The sequence below is a fragment of the Rhinolophus sinicus genome, chromosome 17 (genome assembly GCF_057876585.1).
Source record: "Rhinolophus sinicus isolate RSI-liver-muscle chromosome 17, RSI-T2T, whole genome shotgun sequence".
In the NCBI taxonomy this organism is placed as follows: Eukaryota; Metazoa; Chordata; class Mammalia; order Chiroptera; family Rhinolophidae; genus Rhinolophus; species Rhinolophus sinicus.
This window is the reverse complement of record NC_142517.1, coordinates 42,896,190-42,915,314: the sequence shown is the minus strand read 5'-3', so window position 1 is coordinate 42,915,314 and position 19,125 is coordinate 42,896,190. Positions and strand designations below refer to the sequence as shown.

The 19,125-nt window shown below is 38.8% G+C and overlaps 1 long non-coding RNA gene across 5 annotated transcripts in view; it reads right to left on the bottom strand.

Annotated features, from left to right (window-relative positions):
* Positions 1-19,125, bottom strand: part of LOC141570624 (uncharacterized) — a 757,454-nt gene that overhangs the window by 654,788 nt on the left and 83,541 nt on the right. For 3 of the 5 annotated variants that reach the window (XR_012494838.2, XR_012494841.2, XR_012494840.2), the window contains exon 3: positions 7,089-7,425. The exons of 1 other annotated variant lie outside the window; for it this stretch is intronic. This is a non-coding gene — a long non-coding RNA (uncharacterized LOC141570624). The remainder of the gene's footprint in view (positions 1-7,088; positions 7,426-19,125) is intronic. One more of the 5 variants, XR_012494842.2, reaches the window with a different exon arrangement.

Sequence of the window (19,125 nt, the reverse complement as noted above, 5' to 3'; positions counted from 1 at the left end):
GCAGACCAGAAGACAACTAAAGTTGGTGGGAGAAGCAGGGATGGGGATGGTGGTGATATGTTTTCAGATAATTGCTTGTGTTTCCTCGACTTCAGAAATCATGATCTAGGCTGGACCAAAGAATTTAGGCAGGAAAGGGGAGAAAAAAGAATCTTGTGTACACTCTTAACTCTGTGATCAGTAATTGCCTTCTGAGCCTAAAGGGATGAATTAAACCAAATATGTTCAAAGCTCACTGTGTAAGCCCTGCATTGTTTCCAGACCTTTCCACGTTGCTCAGAGCACCTATGGAACCCTAACCCAAAGCTCCAGCACCCAATATTCTAACCTCTAATCCACCTTTGGCAGGAGAGGCAAATAACTTTGATCCTGGATTCTGAGTCTCAGCATTGCTTTTCTGTCCCCTACCCATCTTCATTTGATAGGTTGGTGCAAAAGTAATTGTGGTTTAAAAGGTTAAAAATAATTGCAAAGGGGCAGCGGGTTGGCTCTGTTTGTTAGAGTGCAAGCTCTTAGCAACATGGTTGCTGGTTCGATTCCCACATGGGCCAGTGAGCTGCACCCTCCACCAACTAGGGTGAAAAGCAACGATTTGACTTGGAGCTGAGCTGCACCCCCCACAACTATATTGAAAAAACAACAACTTGACATCCTGGAAATACACACTGTTCCCCAATATTCCCCAACAAAAAATAATAATAATAATTGCAAAAAACCACAATTACTTTTGCACCAACCTAATAATTGTGTTTTTTGCCTTCTCTATCAAGAAAGCTCTGGGTGACAACCTGCTAACTCAGTGCCTCTGGGAATGCATGCAATGAACTCAAATTAATTCATTTACTCAATCATTTATCCAGTCAAGAAATTTATTTGTATGCTTATTATGTGCCAAACAGTGTGCTAAGCCCAAGGATAGCGTAGCAATAACAAAACAAGACAAACTGCATGGTGTTTGCCACATGGAGATAGAGTCAAAAAAAAAAAAAAAAGATCACACGTATATTTTTTGCAATATATACCACAATATATAATTATAACTTGTGGTAAGTGTTGGGAAAGAAAAAGTCGAGATTATCTAAGAGCTCTGAAGTTTCAATCCGATGGTAGAGGCCTGGCATCTAAATACTCCCGATGCCAACTGCCCACTTTCCTGGATTTCTGGCTATCGCCCATTCTCACTGCCTCCATTCTTGGGTTCCTCACACTTCTGAGGTATTCTTGCTCTAGAACTAGACCTCATCCTGGAACATGTGGAGAGCCACCTCCCTTCCAAGTGTGGGCCCCATTATTGTTACATCCAGTTCCATTGGACAACGACTTCACTTGAACTCAAGTATGAGATTTGGAGACCTACACTCTTAGCCACTAGCCCTAATACGAGAAAAAGTGTTCATTCTTTTCCAAAACTAAGTTTTTAAAGCAAAGCTAGTCCTAAGTTTGCGGAAATGGAACCGATCTATCCAAGGAAAGGAGCAGAGTTCTGTGGCAACACAGGACTGTTGCTCAGTAGACCCTTGTTCTGTGTTCTCTTTAAGATGCTTGGGTGCTATGGCAGAATGTCTGTGTCCCTCCAAAATCCATATGTTGAAACCCCCACTCCCATTGTGTTGGTGTTTAGAGATGAGGCCTTAGGAGGTGACTGGGTTTAAATGAGACCATGAGTGGGAAGTCCCCATGACGGGTTAATGCCTTTAGAAGAAGAGACCAGAGCTGCTTCTCTCTCTCTCTCTCTCTCTCTCTCTCTCTCTCTCTCTCTCTCTCTCTCTTTCTTCCTCCCACCCCCAATCACGTGATGACACAGTGAGAAGGTGGATATCAGCAAGCTAGGAAGTGGCTCTCACCAGACAACGAATCTGCCAGCACCTTGATTTTGTGCTTCCCAGCCTCTAAAATTGTGAGAATAAATGCCTGTTGTTTAAGCCATCCAGTCTATGGTAGTTTGTCATGGTAGCCCAAGTTGACTAAGACAATCGGGCCCTAAGGGTCAGGAAACCTGAGTGCTAGCGTGACCACTAACCTTGTCTCCTAACAGTGAGGAGGTGTGATTTGCTTAGGTCTGGGGAGAGGCTCAGCTGGGGGGTGAGAGCACATTCATGGATTCTTTTTTAAAAGCTGAAAAGTGTAGGGGTTCATTTTCTAGGATGTATCAAAAAGTTGCTTCTCAACTAATCAGAAACAGTTTTGGAAACATGGAGGAAAAACAGAGGGTTGCTAGAGGGGCGGGGGGGTGGGGATAAGGGGAAGGTGAGAGGTTTTGGGAACGTACAGAGAGATAGTGGATGGGGGGAGGGGGGTTCACACAGTGTGAGGGATATAAATGATAAACGTCTAAGTTTTGCTTTGTCTTGTGCACCTGAAACTAATTTAAAAAATAAATAAATAAAAATTAAAAAAAAAAAAAGAAATGAAAAAAAAAAAAGTTGCTTCTCTGTCAAAACCAGTTTCTAAATGCCATGTACAGTTTGTACATTATCTGTGAAAGGCTAGCATCTTGCTACTCTAAGTCATCCATCTGGTTCTTTGATAACAAGTGGAAAAACCAGGTGGGAGAGGGTTAGGGCTAAACATGGAAGAGGTTGGGTACAAGAAGGGAAAGAGCCCAAGACTATGTGACTGTGTTTGTAGTTGTGAATACATTTTTTTCTTGATTTTCCTTTTTCATATTAATAACATTTTGTTCAAGTTTAAATAATATTTAAGGAATGATGACAGGCCAGATATTTGGCTAGGATCTGGAAATCAAATGATAAACAAGATTGCCATGGTTCCAGCCTTCAAAGAGCAGCATATACATACAATAGGATATATTCAACCTCAAAGGCAGAATCTAGGACAGGCATCCAACCCAGATATGGAAAACAGAGAAGGGCCTAGGCTAGAAGAAGGGATGTCTCAGTTGAGGCTGTTGCCACCTTAATGATGACATAAAGGTGAATGACATAAAGTTGATGGGCCATAATTTACTCAAACACTTTTTAATTGTAGGAAATTTCTCTCTCTCTCTCTCTCTCTCTCTCTCTCTCCTATTGTAAATAATAATGTTTGTAAACCAGCCCTGACAAATCATTTGTCACACCAGTGGACCTCATTGTTATCTATCAAATGAGCTGGGCTGATTCTGATTTGGTTATCTGGGAGGAGAAAGAACTCCCTCATCTCTAAAGTTCAATGAAATGCATCCATATGTAGGTGATTTCACTTTGCAGATTGTACTCAGGCAATAACATATATTATTGGACCACTTCTGACCCAGAGTCTGACACAGAGATATTTCTTCCTTTCAGTATTTACCATATATACAAGAAGATTGAATTCATTGTAGTTTTCATTTAAGTAAAGCCTAATTATGATAGTACATTTTAATATGGTTTCATGAAAAAAAAAATCATATCATGTTTTCTAAGGACAAATATAAATTTTTGGATTAGCTGGATTTTTAAAAGTATCTGTGCCATTGTTCACTGAGTAGAAATGGTTTGGGTATTATCTGTGGTTTGTATTATCTATGCTTTTTTCCACTGGGACATACAGTAATTGAAAGTTGGGTACAGACTTTACAATTATGCTTTTGAATTGATCAAATCATCTTAGAGTTGCTTTGTAAAGCTTAATTAATGCTTCGCAATTGCTTTAAGATCTTATTAAAGGCATGGAAAGTTTTATTCTGAATTGTGATATATTAGACTTCCACATTATACCTACAAAGAATATGAGATTTCGTTTATGTCAAAATCTGCTAATGCAAAGTAGGAAAGGAAATAATTGAGGAGATGATCGTCTCCAAAATGAAACATAAATGATGAAATTTCCACTCTGCCCCTTTGTGCAATACATTGCCTAGGAGAATCATCCCTATCTTCAAAGCTCCTGTAATTTACATCTTAGAATTTATAATGCCTAGATTCATTGTGTGCCATGCTTGCCAAAAGATGACCTCCAACACTCAATCCGAGAAGTTTCAGATGCAATTTACTCAATATGCCTGTAAGCGTAGAGGGGAAAAAAAAGAGTAATGCTAAAATATTCTTCCTGAATTCTTATGTAAGTTTCCACTTGTATGATAAATGTGAAATAAAGAGATTCTAATTTCTCTGTTGATAATATTCTCTTTAAACAAATGGAATGCATATTCTTCAACAATAAATTAAATTGGTTAGATCTGATTATCAATTGTGAAGGAGAAACCATTTAATTTTTTAAATTATTTGAAAAACAGATCATTCTTCTACCTGGAATGGCTAAAAAAAAAATCATAATAATAACAATTATCTTCATTCATTCGATTCAGGATAAAAGCTTATGTTGAAATGTTAGCCAACTATTTTGTTTTCGTCATATTCTTCTTTTGTATTTAAGGCATTCATTGGAATAATTGTTTTTTAAAAATGACAAGAACATAATCTTTTGTAAGTAAAAAAAAATCTTGGCTCAGGACCATTTTGCTATATAGATGTGTACGTAGCAAGGGCTTTTAAAAAGTTAATTAAAAACTGAATTGCTAAAAGGGACTCAAAATCATGATGGTGATTCAGGAATACTAAATGGGAACATTTTTCAAGAGAGAAAACAATTAGTACTCAAAGGACCTCCACAGATCAAACTGTTTCTTGTTTGGAATACTCTCCCGCGGTACCCACCACTACCCCTATCTCTTCTCCAAGTCTCATCTCAAATGTCGTTTTCCTGCATAATCTTTTTTTTGAGGGTGTGGGGCAAACCTAGAAAGATTTAGAAATGTCCTTCTGAGAGCCAGGCCAGGGACTGAGTGCTAGAGATACCAAGACTAAAAGGAAACAGACTCTGTTCCACCCCTCAAATGGGGGGAAAGCCATAATTAGACAAATTGCAGTCCAACAGAGAAAGTGTCATTACAGCAACACGATCAAGTAGGATCCAGGCAAAAACAGGAACATGTATTTATAGTCTTGATGTTTCCACAGTATTCTCTCCATACTTCTACCATATCAGCTTATTTGTATTCAGGCCAATCTACAGACTAAACTGGGAATTCCTTCATTCATTCAAAAATACACGTGGAGTTTCCTCTATGTGCTAGGCATTGTGCTAAGCACAGCAAGCATCTTTTGGGTTCCGATCAAAAGGTAACCCTCACTAGCATGTACGCAGAGTCCAGCACAAGCCCAACAAACATATGACAGGAGTCTGGTGGATTTTTGTTGAATAAACAAATAGTGAATTACCGAATGAATTCATATTGGCAAATAGTAGAGACTTTTGAAAGCAGGAAGCAAAAACATACACGTTTGCTTTTGACTGGGCACAACTCAGAAAGTTGAAGTTGATGCATTACGGGGTGTGGGAAACCAGCTTTTCTGTTTTGTCCTTCTCAGTACTATACCTATAACTTACCAGTCACCGGGGAAAATTCAACATATTTTCAACTCCTGAATCTACAATTAAAGAAAATCAAAGAGAAATGAAGAACTAGGAAACTGTTTGCATCAATTACTGTAAAGAACTTTTTTTGCTCTTGGAGTATGAGTGTGAAAAAAATGAAAATTTAAATATGAATTTTAGTAATTTTAGGAAAATGTTTATGGCAGCCTTAGTTATAGTAGTTAAAATAAGAAACGACCCAAAATATCCACCAACACGGTGGTGGACAAATTGTAGTATCCACAAACCAAAATAAAAAGGAATAAATTTCTGGTATGATGCAACAACATGCATGACCCTCAAAAATTGTTATGTTGAGTGAGAAATGCCAGACACAAAAGAGTACATACTGATTGATTACATCTATATGAAGCTCAAGAAAAGGCAAATCTAATCTGTGGTGGCAGAACAGTGGTGGCTTGGGAAGGTGGAGCAGGAAATTGACTGGGAAAGAGCAGAGGGGAATTTCTGGGATGATAGAAATGGTCTGTAATCTTGTTTTGTGCAGCAATCATGGGTGCATACAGTTGTCAGAATTCATTGGACTGAATCCTTAAGACCAGTACATTGTATATAAATTATACCACAATAAAAAAAATGTAGGAACAATACATATGAAAACCAAGAACAATTTTCACCATTGGGTGGGCCGCTGTATTTTGGAGGCAACAAATGGCACATTTGCTTATGCTGCTCTGACCGATTCAGTATCTAACCCATAATGCAGCCCATTTTGAGTGGTGACCAAGTAAAAGAAGACTCTACAACTAGGCCAGGTTCTAATTATCATTTCCTTTCTAGAATTTTCATTTAAAATGTAATCTTAGAATCCTCAACTTCACTTTGTAGACTTTTAAACATGCTTCCTAAAAACTATATTACTTTTGTAAATTATACTACACTATGTGTACATTACATGTATAATGTTTAGTGCCTCTAAGATATGGCACTGAACCAACTAATGATAGAGCCTTTTGTCATATCAGCCTCTACTCAGAAATTAGCAGAATTTCGTTCGATATGTTTATTTTTCGTGATTTAGTTCATTTGGCCCCAGTGTGCTGTCTCCTTCATGAACACGCACACAGATTACAGGGATGACAACAGGACATGTTTTGAGTTTTTGCCCTCGGAGGTGGCGAGGTTTCGGCCTGACTGATTCACACCCTCTCAACTGGCTTCCACAACCCAGCACACGTATTTGTAAGGCAATATGTGCGGGTTAGGGATTTAACAGTCTGTGGTGACTGAAACTGAAGTTCCCGCTCACTAAGTGGATTTGACTCTATGGGAATGAGAACCCTGACCTTGGCCTCATTAGCACTCCCTTCCAAATAGCTAAGTGAATCCGCCACTGGCACATGCCAATAATAAACAGAAAACACGTTGGCTTGACAGTGACACTCAGGTGGCTATGTGGCCCTTCTTTCCCACCTTTGGTGATATGAAGCAAATTCTCAAGCTCTCTGATCACCAGAATCACAGTCCCATCATCACTGCTGCACTGCTTTTCCCTTCTGTGCCCTCCAACAAATATGCAAGTAGGAGGTAGGACGTTATCTCTACAAACAAGGGTTTATGAGAAATATCGCAATGCTTCCTTTTGTTCCAAAATCAAAATACATTTGAGTGTAAGTCCTCATCTTACTGGGCCTCCCAGGGTTGTGCAAAAGCCTCTGGGAACTTACCTAGATCGACTTACATCATTTAGACCAAGCCTTCTTGTCGTCAGTCCATACCAATCATCACCCATGTGCTCAGTGTCCAAGCTGTCATGCTCCCTTAAGATCAGACAGCTCTGCTGATTTCTGCCAAGGTTGGCACAGAAGTCTTTGCCAGGATTGAAAGCCCTAGAGCCTAATGTCCAGCCTCTCTAGGTATAATGCACGGTCATTCCTCTCCAAGTTCTTCCCCAGTGTGCTTCAAGGGAGCTGGGCATGGGCATCTGCTATGTGAAGAACAAAATGAAGACCACCATTCTTTCTCAGTCTTAAAGCGTCTCTCCTTCTTTCTGCTTCTATCTTCCTTGGGGTATGGTGTGAGGAGGGGGAAAAGAAAAGAGAAAAATAAAATAAGAATATATAAATTAGGGGGGTGGGGGGTGGGAGATGAGGATAAGGGGGATCAAATATATGGTGATGGAAGGAGAACTGACTCTGGGTGGTGAACACACAATGGGATTTATAGATGATGTAATACAGAATTGTACACCTGAAATCTATGTAATTTTGCTAATTGTCACCCCAATAAATTAAAAAAAAGAATATATAAATTAATATTTCAACTATGCAAACATATGCACATCTCCTAACAATATCACCAATAGCAATATATTAATCAATATAGCTGGTTTTGATTTGAAACTCTATTGCTGATCAGCTGTGAAAACTCAGACAATTTACCTAAATACAAAAAGCCTCACTTTTCTCATCTATAAAATGGGAATAAAGTTTAGCCCAACTATTTTACAAATCTATTATGAGGACTAAAGGAAACGTCAATGACCTTGTACCATTTACAGAGCCTAAGTGTTTTCCATTATTAATTCATATATTTTCTATATAATCTTTTAAATATGTGACAGTGTTTTATCATCAGCAAAGAATGGCACAAAAGTTATTTACTGTTGTACTTTTATAAATGAACACCCAATAATCATATCTTGATATATTTTCAAAAGTTTCTTCCATGCCTGCTCCAAATCACCACATTATATACCACATATTCCCACACTGTATTAATTGTAAAGAACTTTATTCTAATTATTTTCGCATTATCATCCAGACCCAAGTCCAACCTTATATATGATGGCCTTATGTTTCAGCAGCTGTTAATATGACTAATGCTTTTTTCTCTACATCAATTTAAAATTTTAAAAGACTACCAGAAAACACCTTCACTATCTTGTTTTAGGGCTATGTCAAGTCACTCGTCATAATCCAGTCTGCAGGGACCTTGATCCCACAAGACATCAAACTTGTGTACTGCATAGAGGACATCATGATGTTTAAATCTGATAAACAATAGGTATGTACATTAGATGCCTAAGGCACATGCTTGTTAGAGGGTAGAATTTACAGACCATGAAATTTAGGAGTCAGCCACCGAGATGAGGTTTCTAGGGGTCCAATGTTCCGGATCATACTGGATATTCATTCTGGATATTCCCTCCAGAGTGAAGGACAAGTTGTTGCACTTTGCACCAACTATAACCAAGAACAATTTTCACCATTGGGTGGGCCACTGTATTTTGGAGGCAACAAATGGCACATTTGCTTATGCTGCTCTGACCGATTTGGTATATAACCCATAATGCAGCCAGTTTTGAGTGATGACCAAGTAAAAGAAGACTCTACAACTAGTCCAGGTTGTAGACTGTAGACTAATCTAGTGCAAGCTATACTGCCTGGGCCTTATAAATCAGTAGCTCCTACAGCACTTGATGTTTCTATGGTAAATAGGGATGTTATATGGCAAACCCCAAGAGGATGCCCACGGTACACACTCAGGGTTTGAAGGAAGGCAGCGCTCTCTCTTCCAAATAACTGTTCTCTTTTGAGAGGCTGTTCACGCCTTGCTATTGAACCTTATAGAGAAGGAACTCCTGGCCCTGTTACTTGAACTCCTCATAGTTGACTGGGTGTTATCTGATTTATGAGGCCACACAATTAGGCATACGCAGAAACACTTCATCACCAAGTAGAAATGGCATGTGCAAAATCAGGCTCAAGCAGATCCCAAAGGAACAATACAGTCACATGTGCTGATGGCTCAGGCTCCCGTGACACATTCTTCTGTTACATTGCCATCTTTCCTTCATTCAGTGCTAGGTTTTTATGGAGATCTCCCTGTGAACAAATGACTGACGAAGTGTCTGGTTTACAGATTATTTTTTTTCCAATGTACTGGCAATCTAGGAATAGAGCATTTGACCCACAATCAGAAGTGTACTACAAAACAAACAAACAAAGACTAGGGAAGGGAGTCCTTTCTGTGAGCAGAGCTTTCAGCAATATACCTCACTGTCCACTTTGACTGGACTGAGAAATAGCCCAAGATATGGACAGACCTGCACTGTATCATGGGTAATCACTAATGGTTTGGCTGGGTCGTCAGGGATTTAGAAAGAAAGGATCCAAAAATTGTCTGCAGAGCAGACTGTAGATGGACCTCTTAAATTGGCACAGAGCATAAGGATATTTAGGTGAATGTTAAGTGCTATGTGAATGCTCACAAAGCCATCTGCTACAGACAAAGCTTTCAATAATCACGTAGAAAAGAAAACCAATTCAATGAATGTCTGTCAGTTTCTTTCTCCAAACACCCAAGTGAGGTACTTGCTCACTTGGTTTGTGCACACAAGACATGACAGCAGGAACTGAGGCTGTGTGTGGGCCCAATAACATGGACTTCCCATCACCAACTGTGATCTGGCTACCACCACTACTAAGTGCTCACATTGACAATTGCAAAAGCCAACACTGGCTCCTGTTGGTGGGGAAGAGTGACAATCCAGCCACCAGCTACCTTGGACCCCTTCCATAATAGAGGGGCTGCAAGTGTCTTCACTGGACTAAGCACTTATTCTGGATGTTGATTTGTTTTGTAAGACCCGGTATTATATTATATTATATTATATTATATTATATTATATTATATTATATTATATTATATTATATTATATTATATTATATTATATCCAGTCTTATATTAAAATAAGACTGGGTCTTATATTAATTTTTTCTCCAAAAGACGCATTAGAGCTGATTGTCCGGCTAGGACTTATTTTCGGGGAAACATGGTAGTAGCAGCTAGCCTGAGAAAAAGATGGGATGACCTCCTAAAGATTTAGTTAGGGTTCTAGATGAGAGAACGTCCTGTGAGGTGGAATGAGTGTCCTACAGGATAAAGTATATGCTTTAAACCAATGACCAATATATGGCGCTTTTTCTCCCGTAGCCAGAATCTATGGATCTGTTAATAAAGAGGTGAAAATGATAGTAGTTCCCCTGTTACTCTTAATAATCCACTTACAGAATTTTTGCTTCCTATTCCCACAACTTTGTGTAACAGGCACTTGTTAGAGAGCTTAGTTCCTAAAGGAAGAATGACAATTGTTCTATTGAATTGGAAGTTGAGATTGCCATCTGGCAATCTGAGTTCCTCATGTCAGTGAACCAACAGACAAAGGAAGGGGTTACTGTACTTGGTTGGGGTGATTGATTCTGTTGACCTGTATCAGTTACTACACAATGCTGGTAGGGAAAACTAAGTCTAAACTGAGAAGATTCTTTAAGGCATCTCTAAGTAATTTGTTATGTCCAATAAAAACAGGACTGGGGTAACCGGATGGCTCAGTTGGTTAGAGCACCAGCTCAGAACAACACGGTTGCCAGTTCGATTCCCACATGGACCAGTGAGCTGCACCCTCCACAACTAGATTGAAGACAATGAGCTACCACTGAGCTTCTGGGGCGGGGGGGCAGAGGGGAGGCTGGATGGCTCAGTTGGTTAGAGCGCAAGCTCTCAACAACAAGGCTGCCGGTTCAGTTCCTACATGGGATTGTGGGCTACGCCCCCTGCAACTAAGATTGAAAACGGCGCCAGGACTTGGAGAGGAGTTACGCCCTCCACAATTAGATTGAAAGACAACTACTTGGAGCTGATGGGCCCTGGAGAAACACACTGTCCCCCAATATTCCCCAATAAAAAACAAAAAATGACAGGACTGAAAAATAATTCAGACCCATCAAAAATAAAGTTATGGGTCACCTGGTCTCCAGGTAAAGAATACTGACCTGGTGGCTGAAAGCAAGGGGAATGCAGACTGGGTGGTAGAAAAAGGAATGTATAAATATTAGCTGTGGTTTTGTGACCAGTTCCAGGAATAAAGAAAGAAGCAGATATGAATAGTTTCTTCCTCATTTGTTTCCATTCCTTTTCTTTCTCCCACTTCCTTATTATTTTATATAAACAGTGTTGGTGACAATTAACTTCGCACTATGTAGTCTAGTGAATAAACCAAAAAAAAAAAACACGTTATAACTTGGAGATGGATGTGAAGAGCATTAGAGACTTGTGTCTCCATTTTGGGGGGAGAAAGTGAAAGCATGTTTTCACCAAGTGACGTGACAACTTGCTAGACCGAAGCATGACATAGTGACTACTGTAGTATACAAGTTTTAAAAGGGACAGGAGAGAGAGAGCATGCAGATAATTGATAACTAAAGGGGGATCTGTGATAGTTTATCCACCGATTGCCTTTCACACCTTCTACACTGTGCTCTGTGACACTGGGGCTGGGGACATGAGGACACATTTCTAAGACACTTTGGACAGCTTGTTCCAGTTAGATTCTACCAGTGAGAGGCACTGGGGAGGGAGACTGGAAGACTCCAACAACTGCCTCTAGCACAAATAGATGGCAAAGACGTTAGCATCATCTGGCACGCCAGGACAGCCATGCAGTGCCCTCTTAGCTATGAGGCAGCCCCTCAGAGATGTGAGCCAGCTGAGCGGGGCCCTTGATGGTCTGAGCACAGCTCCACGGCCCCCTCTCAGCCGTCTCAGTACAGCTAAGCAGTGGCCTCTGCCACACCCACTGCAGGCAGCGGCTCCTCACCTCTGCTCCCTGGTTCAGGGATCGCTGCCTCTTCCTTGTTTGTACTCCCAGCACTAGAGATGGTAACTACTTCCAATTTATTAATCTTTGGATTAGTGCACCACCTCCCCCCCCCCCCCTTTCAGGCTATTAATTTCTTGTATTGAATCTTCTGTACTTAAAATGCTTGGTGTGGGTTCTGTTCTAACTGAACCCTGACAGATACTGGTATATATTTTAAAAGTTGATTATAAAAAAATGTTAAAACACATAGCCAAAAGGAAAATATTTCATATTTATGAACATCTGTTATTATCCTGAGTTTTAAAGAATTAGACCCCTTCAAGAATTCAACCTCTTTTTGTCCCTGTGTAGTGTGAAACCTCAATTTCCCTTGGGGTCACATAACTATACATCAGTCTACCAGGTGGCATTTTGCCCAGTTTCTTGTCTTCCTCCCCAAACACAGGAACAGGATATATAGCCCCACCTAGAGTGCTGAGAGCAGAGACTAAAAGCACTATTTTGCTGTGAGTGTCAGGAAGTCAAAACAACAACCTTTTTTCAAACATTGCCATCTCAGCATATGCCCATTACACAGAATGCTTTCCCCTTCTCAGTTTCTGTGCTATAGAAACATAGTGACCTACTTCCTGCCTTTTGGTGGAGGGGTCAACATGGGTTAGTCTTTAGCCTGACACGTGAACTTCCCAGTTCTATCACATGTCATGAAGAGAATGGGGATTTAAGCAGACATGTGTGCCAATGCTACTTGAAAGAAATTCTCTAAAGGATTGGATGCGAAGAAAAACACTCTTCCCTGAGAATGAGACATTTATAGACTACCTAAAAGTTCTGAACAACTGAGGTAATTTCAAAATGAAACAGTGAGCCAAACAATGACGTGTTCCTCCTTTGTTTTCCAGTTTATTTCTGTGACACTCCCCCATCAGCATCTGTACAAAGGACATGAAGTACGTTTCCATTTGTGGGCTTCTTTATAAACCAGAATCAAGTGAGGGCTCCCACTACCACAGGTATTGGAATTTCAATGGCAAACTTCTTAGAAATATGCTTTTCTATCATTATTCAGTTCATCCCACAGAGATGGAGACGGCCACATTCCACTGCACAGGGAGACCTGAGTTTGGGTTAAGTTTCATCCCTGCTTCCGCAGATGTGCAACAAGCAAATACAAGATAATGCAAACTTTCACTCTGCTCTCAAGGGCCTCCCTTAGCGCATTTCCAAATGGGTTCTTATTTTAAAAGAGGCTCAGACCATCCTTTCATTTGAGGCCTCCTATTATTCACACCAGCTTTAGGAATTGTCAGGCTATAGGAAAAAGAGTGAAAAGGGGAAAACATCAGCCATTTTTAAATATTTTGAAATGCAAAAAAAGGGGGGGGGACAGTGGCATCATTTTGAATGTGAACTGCTGCTTATTTTAAGAACAGTAGTTCTTAAAATACCTCAGCCCTACAGATGAGGTAGAAGAGGAAATATATATATTAAAATATATATATTTTCACAGGAATATTGAGAAAGGGTTCTATTATTTCCTAGGGGGCTAGTCTTTGTAGAGGTACTTTGCCTAGATCTCCTTGCCCAAAACCACAGGGACAGAATGAACTGCCCCACTGAGTGTGAAGATTTACAATTTGGGAGAACAAAAAGAATCATTGGAACCCAATAGAAATATCCCTTTCTCCGGGGAGAATTTGTTTCCCCTTCTCTGTACTCCTACGTTCACGTTTGTTGTAATTATTTGCTTAGATCTGTCTCTTTGCTGGAAGACAGGAAACATGCTTATTCATCTTGGTGTAGGCCCAGCATTAACCAGTGCCTGGCACAAGAGGTTCGTATGAATGTTTATTGAGTAATGATTGAAAAAAGGAGACATGCTTGGAAACTAGGTCTTAAATTAACCTCAGTAATGAACTTGCCTGGACATGCAGAATAGAATTGTTGGCAGAGGTTGGTTCAGAACATTCGTAAAGCACAATACCCAAAGTTTCAGGATTTTAGCAATAAGATAAGGAATGATAAAGAACATAATGAAGGAAGGGGACGGTGGGGAGAAGGGCTTTTTGCTGACTATGTGTTCCATAACCCCCAAGACCTTATCTCTGAAAGCCATCTCCCTCCCTTTGAGTCTTAGGTTGTCAACCGCTAAGATAACTCCAAATGCACAATGATACGCACAGACACACACACATTTGTGCAAAATGTAATGTCTTTCCCATTGAGGAGTCAACCTTTTGACAATGAGAGCTATTTAAGTATCTACCAGCAAAACAAAACAAAAAACCTCAGGCAGCAAACGGTGAGAAAAAAATAGTGACTTGTTGAAGTCCTGAAACAACACCCATGCAAAATGATCGAGTGTTCGTTATCTAGAAAGAAAGAAATGCTCTTTTGTTTTTCTGGATAAAAGGAGGGCTCTCACAGCCAGGCCAGAGGGGGCTCTCCTGCATTGATCTCCTTCCTGTCTGTCAATACCACCATAACTTGATCTGGAAATGAAGACCCCAATGACTAGCAGGAGACTGAAGTGCTGCCATTCAAGATCACTCCAAATTATGTTCCCTTTTCTCAGGGCGGGCAACTGCTTTGGTTCTGATCATATTCTTGCCAGCTTCTCCCTCAGGTATTAGAGTTCTGTGCCTCTCTCCGACAGGTGATTAGAGCCTTGTGAGATGGCAACCAGGTTGCCTGACATCAAAGTACCATTCTCTTTGGATTCCCTGCTCTTTAATCCTATTGTCTGTACCTGTCAAAGACAATCCGCAGAAAGAAATCACGACAAGTAGCTCACTTATGAACTATAGATTTAAAACCAAAAAAGCCTAAATAAAATAGTGGCCAATCAAACAAAGCACTGGATTAAAAGACACACAAATAATGGGGAATTTTTTAATGGATGGATCAGACTGCAACACTTGAAACCATTGATCAATCCTGACATCACTAAAAGTCGGACAACCGGATTTTATGTGCCTCCTAATGTGATACAAAATCAAGGATACAGCACCAATTCTGAAATATTCTTGCCTAACATTTGACCTTTAGTCTAATCAAGCCTCTATGTCTAACTACCAGTTAAAGGAAATACAGTGCAAAAGTGACTGTGTTTACAACCACAGGATGCAATCAATCAAATCCTGAATGCAGGAGATTCAACAAATAACCCCATGTATTCAACAAAGGACACACACAACAAAAGGGAGGGCTGCTGTATATTAAGAGACTTCTTAAAACAAACCAAAAATTGGGCAGCCAGTTGGCTCAGTTGCTTAGAGCACAGTGCTCATAACACCAATTTCGCCGGTTTGATTCCCACATGGGCCAGTGAGCTGCACCCTCCACAACTACAGTGAAAACAATGACTTGACTTGAAGCTGAACTGTGCCCTCCACAAGTAGATTGAAAACAACAACTTGACTTAGAGCTGATGGGTCCTGAAAAAACACACTGTTCCCCAACATTCACCCCTCCAAAAAAATTTAAAAACAAACAAACAAACAAACCAACAATCAAAAACCCCAACATTTGAAGCAACTGAAGAAATTGATCTTGGATAGGTTATTAGATAACTCCAAGAAATTAGTGTTAGTTGTTCCTTTTGTAAGATGTTTTTAAAGTCCTTATCTTTTAGAGAGCTATATGATTTATGGGTAAAATGATAGAATGTCCTAGAATTTGCTTTGAAACACTCTACCCAAAAATGGGAGGAGGAGAGAATAGATGAAAAAAAATGTTGATAATTATGGAATTTGCATGTAGGTTATATGAAGATTTTATTACGTTATTCACTATACTTTGGAGTTGGCTCATAATACCAGCATGGGCCAGGGAGCTGTGTCCTACACAACTAGACTGAGAAACAATGGCTTGAACCAGAGTGGGGGGTGGGGGGAGGCAGAGGTAGAAGAAGGGGAAAAAAAAAGTCAAAGGCCCTCTTGAAAAACAGTGTTCATATTAAACGCTTCAAACTACCCTGAGATAATTAAGTTATATCAATTTATTTTAAAAATAATTCCTATTTTACAACTCTGCATGCATATGGCATAAAGTCAGAGAAAATACAAAAATGGAATTAGCTTTTATATGGCAGGAGATTTAGGAATTTATTCTTTATTTTTGTGATGATGTTATGAAGGACAAGAAACTATGTAGTATGTTTTAGAATGATTTGTATCCAAACTGAATTAAATTGTTAAACTTTCAGTAAAAGGGGTAGCTTCAGTTATCACACACACTCCAAAAATAAAGTAGTATTTCATGAGATACAACTTTGCTTCAAAAGTAGGAGAGATAGACCCATAATTTTCTTAACCAAAAATAAATGAATTATTAGGAAATGGAATTAAGGTTTATTGTGAATTGTGTTGCTGAAAATCTGATTGTTGCATGTACCATGTACTGGTAGTTCTAAAGTACTGAAAAGTAAACGTGAAGTAAACGAAAAGGAAACCAAACAGCCTCCTAAATTCTATGTTTTCCAAAATTCTGTCACTGAGCCTCATTCTTCAGTTCCATTCATAAAGCATATTGAGATTTTTCTCTATGAGTAGACTTGGTTTATTTTCAGTCTATTTACATTGTATAGTAGATATAAACTTGTTTATAAAAAGGTGTTTTCTGACAAAAGTTAAAATTTTATAATTAACTTGTAAAATAAGCTCCAGAGATATTATTGAGCTGAAGGAACAATATGCAGGCTATTGTCCTCAGTCAATAACTAAAACCCTCCAATTAGCACGAAGGCTATTGTGACTTCAGAGGGAGCATGGCCTAAAAAAAGGTTAGTTGGACTGAATGCTAAATGAAATGCAGGGATATTATTTAGTATTGAGTAGTGACCGTCCTCCTATATTTAGTTTTTTGCATGCCTGAAAATTCAAAACTATCTTTAAAATGCTCATTTTCCAAGTGGGTAGACTTGATATGAGAGAGAGGATTCTTGGCTGATGTGACCTGACAACCTTATTATACTATGTTCTGTACTTTTCTTCTAATAATAGAAATATTCTGGTCCAAGTTCTCATATAATTGAAGTTAAATGTATCTAATTTCTGCAAAAATTATTGAACTGCTATTTTAGATTCATAGATTTTACCCTATGTTTTCTCATTCTTGTGACAGGTTCCAAACCACCAACTGGAGAAATATATAATACTGAAAGTAAAAATTTATAATACTGAAAGTTTCAACTTGAGCCAAGTTTTGACTAATACCATAAGACTTATATTAATAATGGTATCGTTTATTCATTTAATTCTAGTGAATTTAAGAGCTACATGATATATCAAAGAACCTAACAAACTGCCATTTTTTACAGCAGTCTTATAAAATATTTGATATATATATGTTATACTGGAGTACAAACATGCAACTTTAGAAACTAAAAGAAAAGCAGAACATTTAGCCTTCTCTTTTTTATTGTAAATTCAAAAGTAGAGTTGGAGATGCCAGTCTCTATGACAGGATATTACAAAAAATTATTTAGGGTTGAAGTTTTTGTTTCCTGCAAATCTAAAATTCATTAGGTAAAAAGAAAATACACACATACACACAGTAGTGAACAGTACCAACAACAGTGTCAATATCACAGTGTAAACATCAATAAATTATTTTAGAGTGGAATGATTATATTCATTACCAAGTCGCTCACATTTTATTTCTATTCACAAAACTTAAGATAAATAGTTTTTTTTTTTCAATTGGGCACTAGCCTTTTTAGGAGGGTTGCTCCAGAATCCATGATCTCTCTTTCCTGAACTCCAGATCTATATTGCTACCTGCCTCCTGGTCATCTCCATCTGGATAACCCACATGTCATGTGCAAACCTGGAATTCGTTTTCCCCAGCCCACACCCAACTCTCTTCCTCCCCTTGCACCCCTAAATTGAGAAAATGGTATTGCTATCCATAATCATATGACCATAAGTGTTGGAAGTTTTCTCTCACTGCCCATGCTTAATTAGGCACCAAGACCAAGAGAGCCTAAGACACATCCTTCAAATGTATATATTCTATTATATTTACAATGGCTTTGTCCTATTCAGATCATCTTTCCGGTCGAAAATAATATTTTAAAGGATTCCAAACTGACTTCTGTTCCTGGCCAACATGAAATAATAGTAACTGAATTTAGCCTCCCTCCTGAAACAACTAAACAACTGAACAAATATAGGAAGCAATGGTTCACAAAACCTTGGTCATTATGCAACAAAAGACAATGATTCCTGAGAGATGGGAAACAAATAAGATAGCCCTATGAAGTTTTCAAGCTTGGCACAGGTTGGGGAAAACCAAGTAGAGACTGACCATCTCCCTGAGTTGAGGAGACAGAACTGTAAGTGTGAGGAAGTCAACACATTTAGGATTCACAGGGCAGATTACCAGAGGGAAAAGAGCTGGACAACTGCAGAGAGTAAGCCATGTGTTCAGCTGAGTATTGATCAGCACATGCAGGTGAGGAAACTAGCTGAGGCTGGGGGGAAAAAAAAACCCTGAAAATATTAAAGGGAACAATACCATACATAACTCATGTAGTCTAAAAAACAAAATTGCCTGTTTCCATTAGCCAAATTAGAAAAATCTCATAATTCATGGGGGGCATTAAAGTATTCAAAAGGATTTTACCCCAATAATCAGGTAAAACTAGTCTCAGACTAAACATTGCTTTGGTTCTACTCAACAAAGTTTTAAAGTGAGATACAAAAGGAGTTACTGTTTCCAAGGAACTTAGGTACAACATAGAACAAAGCTTAAGAATATTTATGGGACTATAAAAATATCCAATAAGGTAAAAATCACATATCTGGCATCCAACCAAAAGTTACAAGGCAAGAAAAGAAGGAGGAAAAAAATGACAGTAGAAAAATTAATCAATCAAAATTGATCCATAATTCACATAGAGGATGGATATAATGAATAAGGATTTTAAAACAGTTGTTATGACTATATCCTATATGTTCAAGAAGTTAGAGGAAAGATTAAGTATGTTAACTAGAAATATAGAATATATGAGTAGAAATGAAAACTACAATGTCTAAAATGAAAAATGTACTAGTTGGAATTAATGGCAGATTAGACATTGCAGAAAAACACATTAG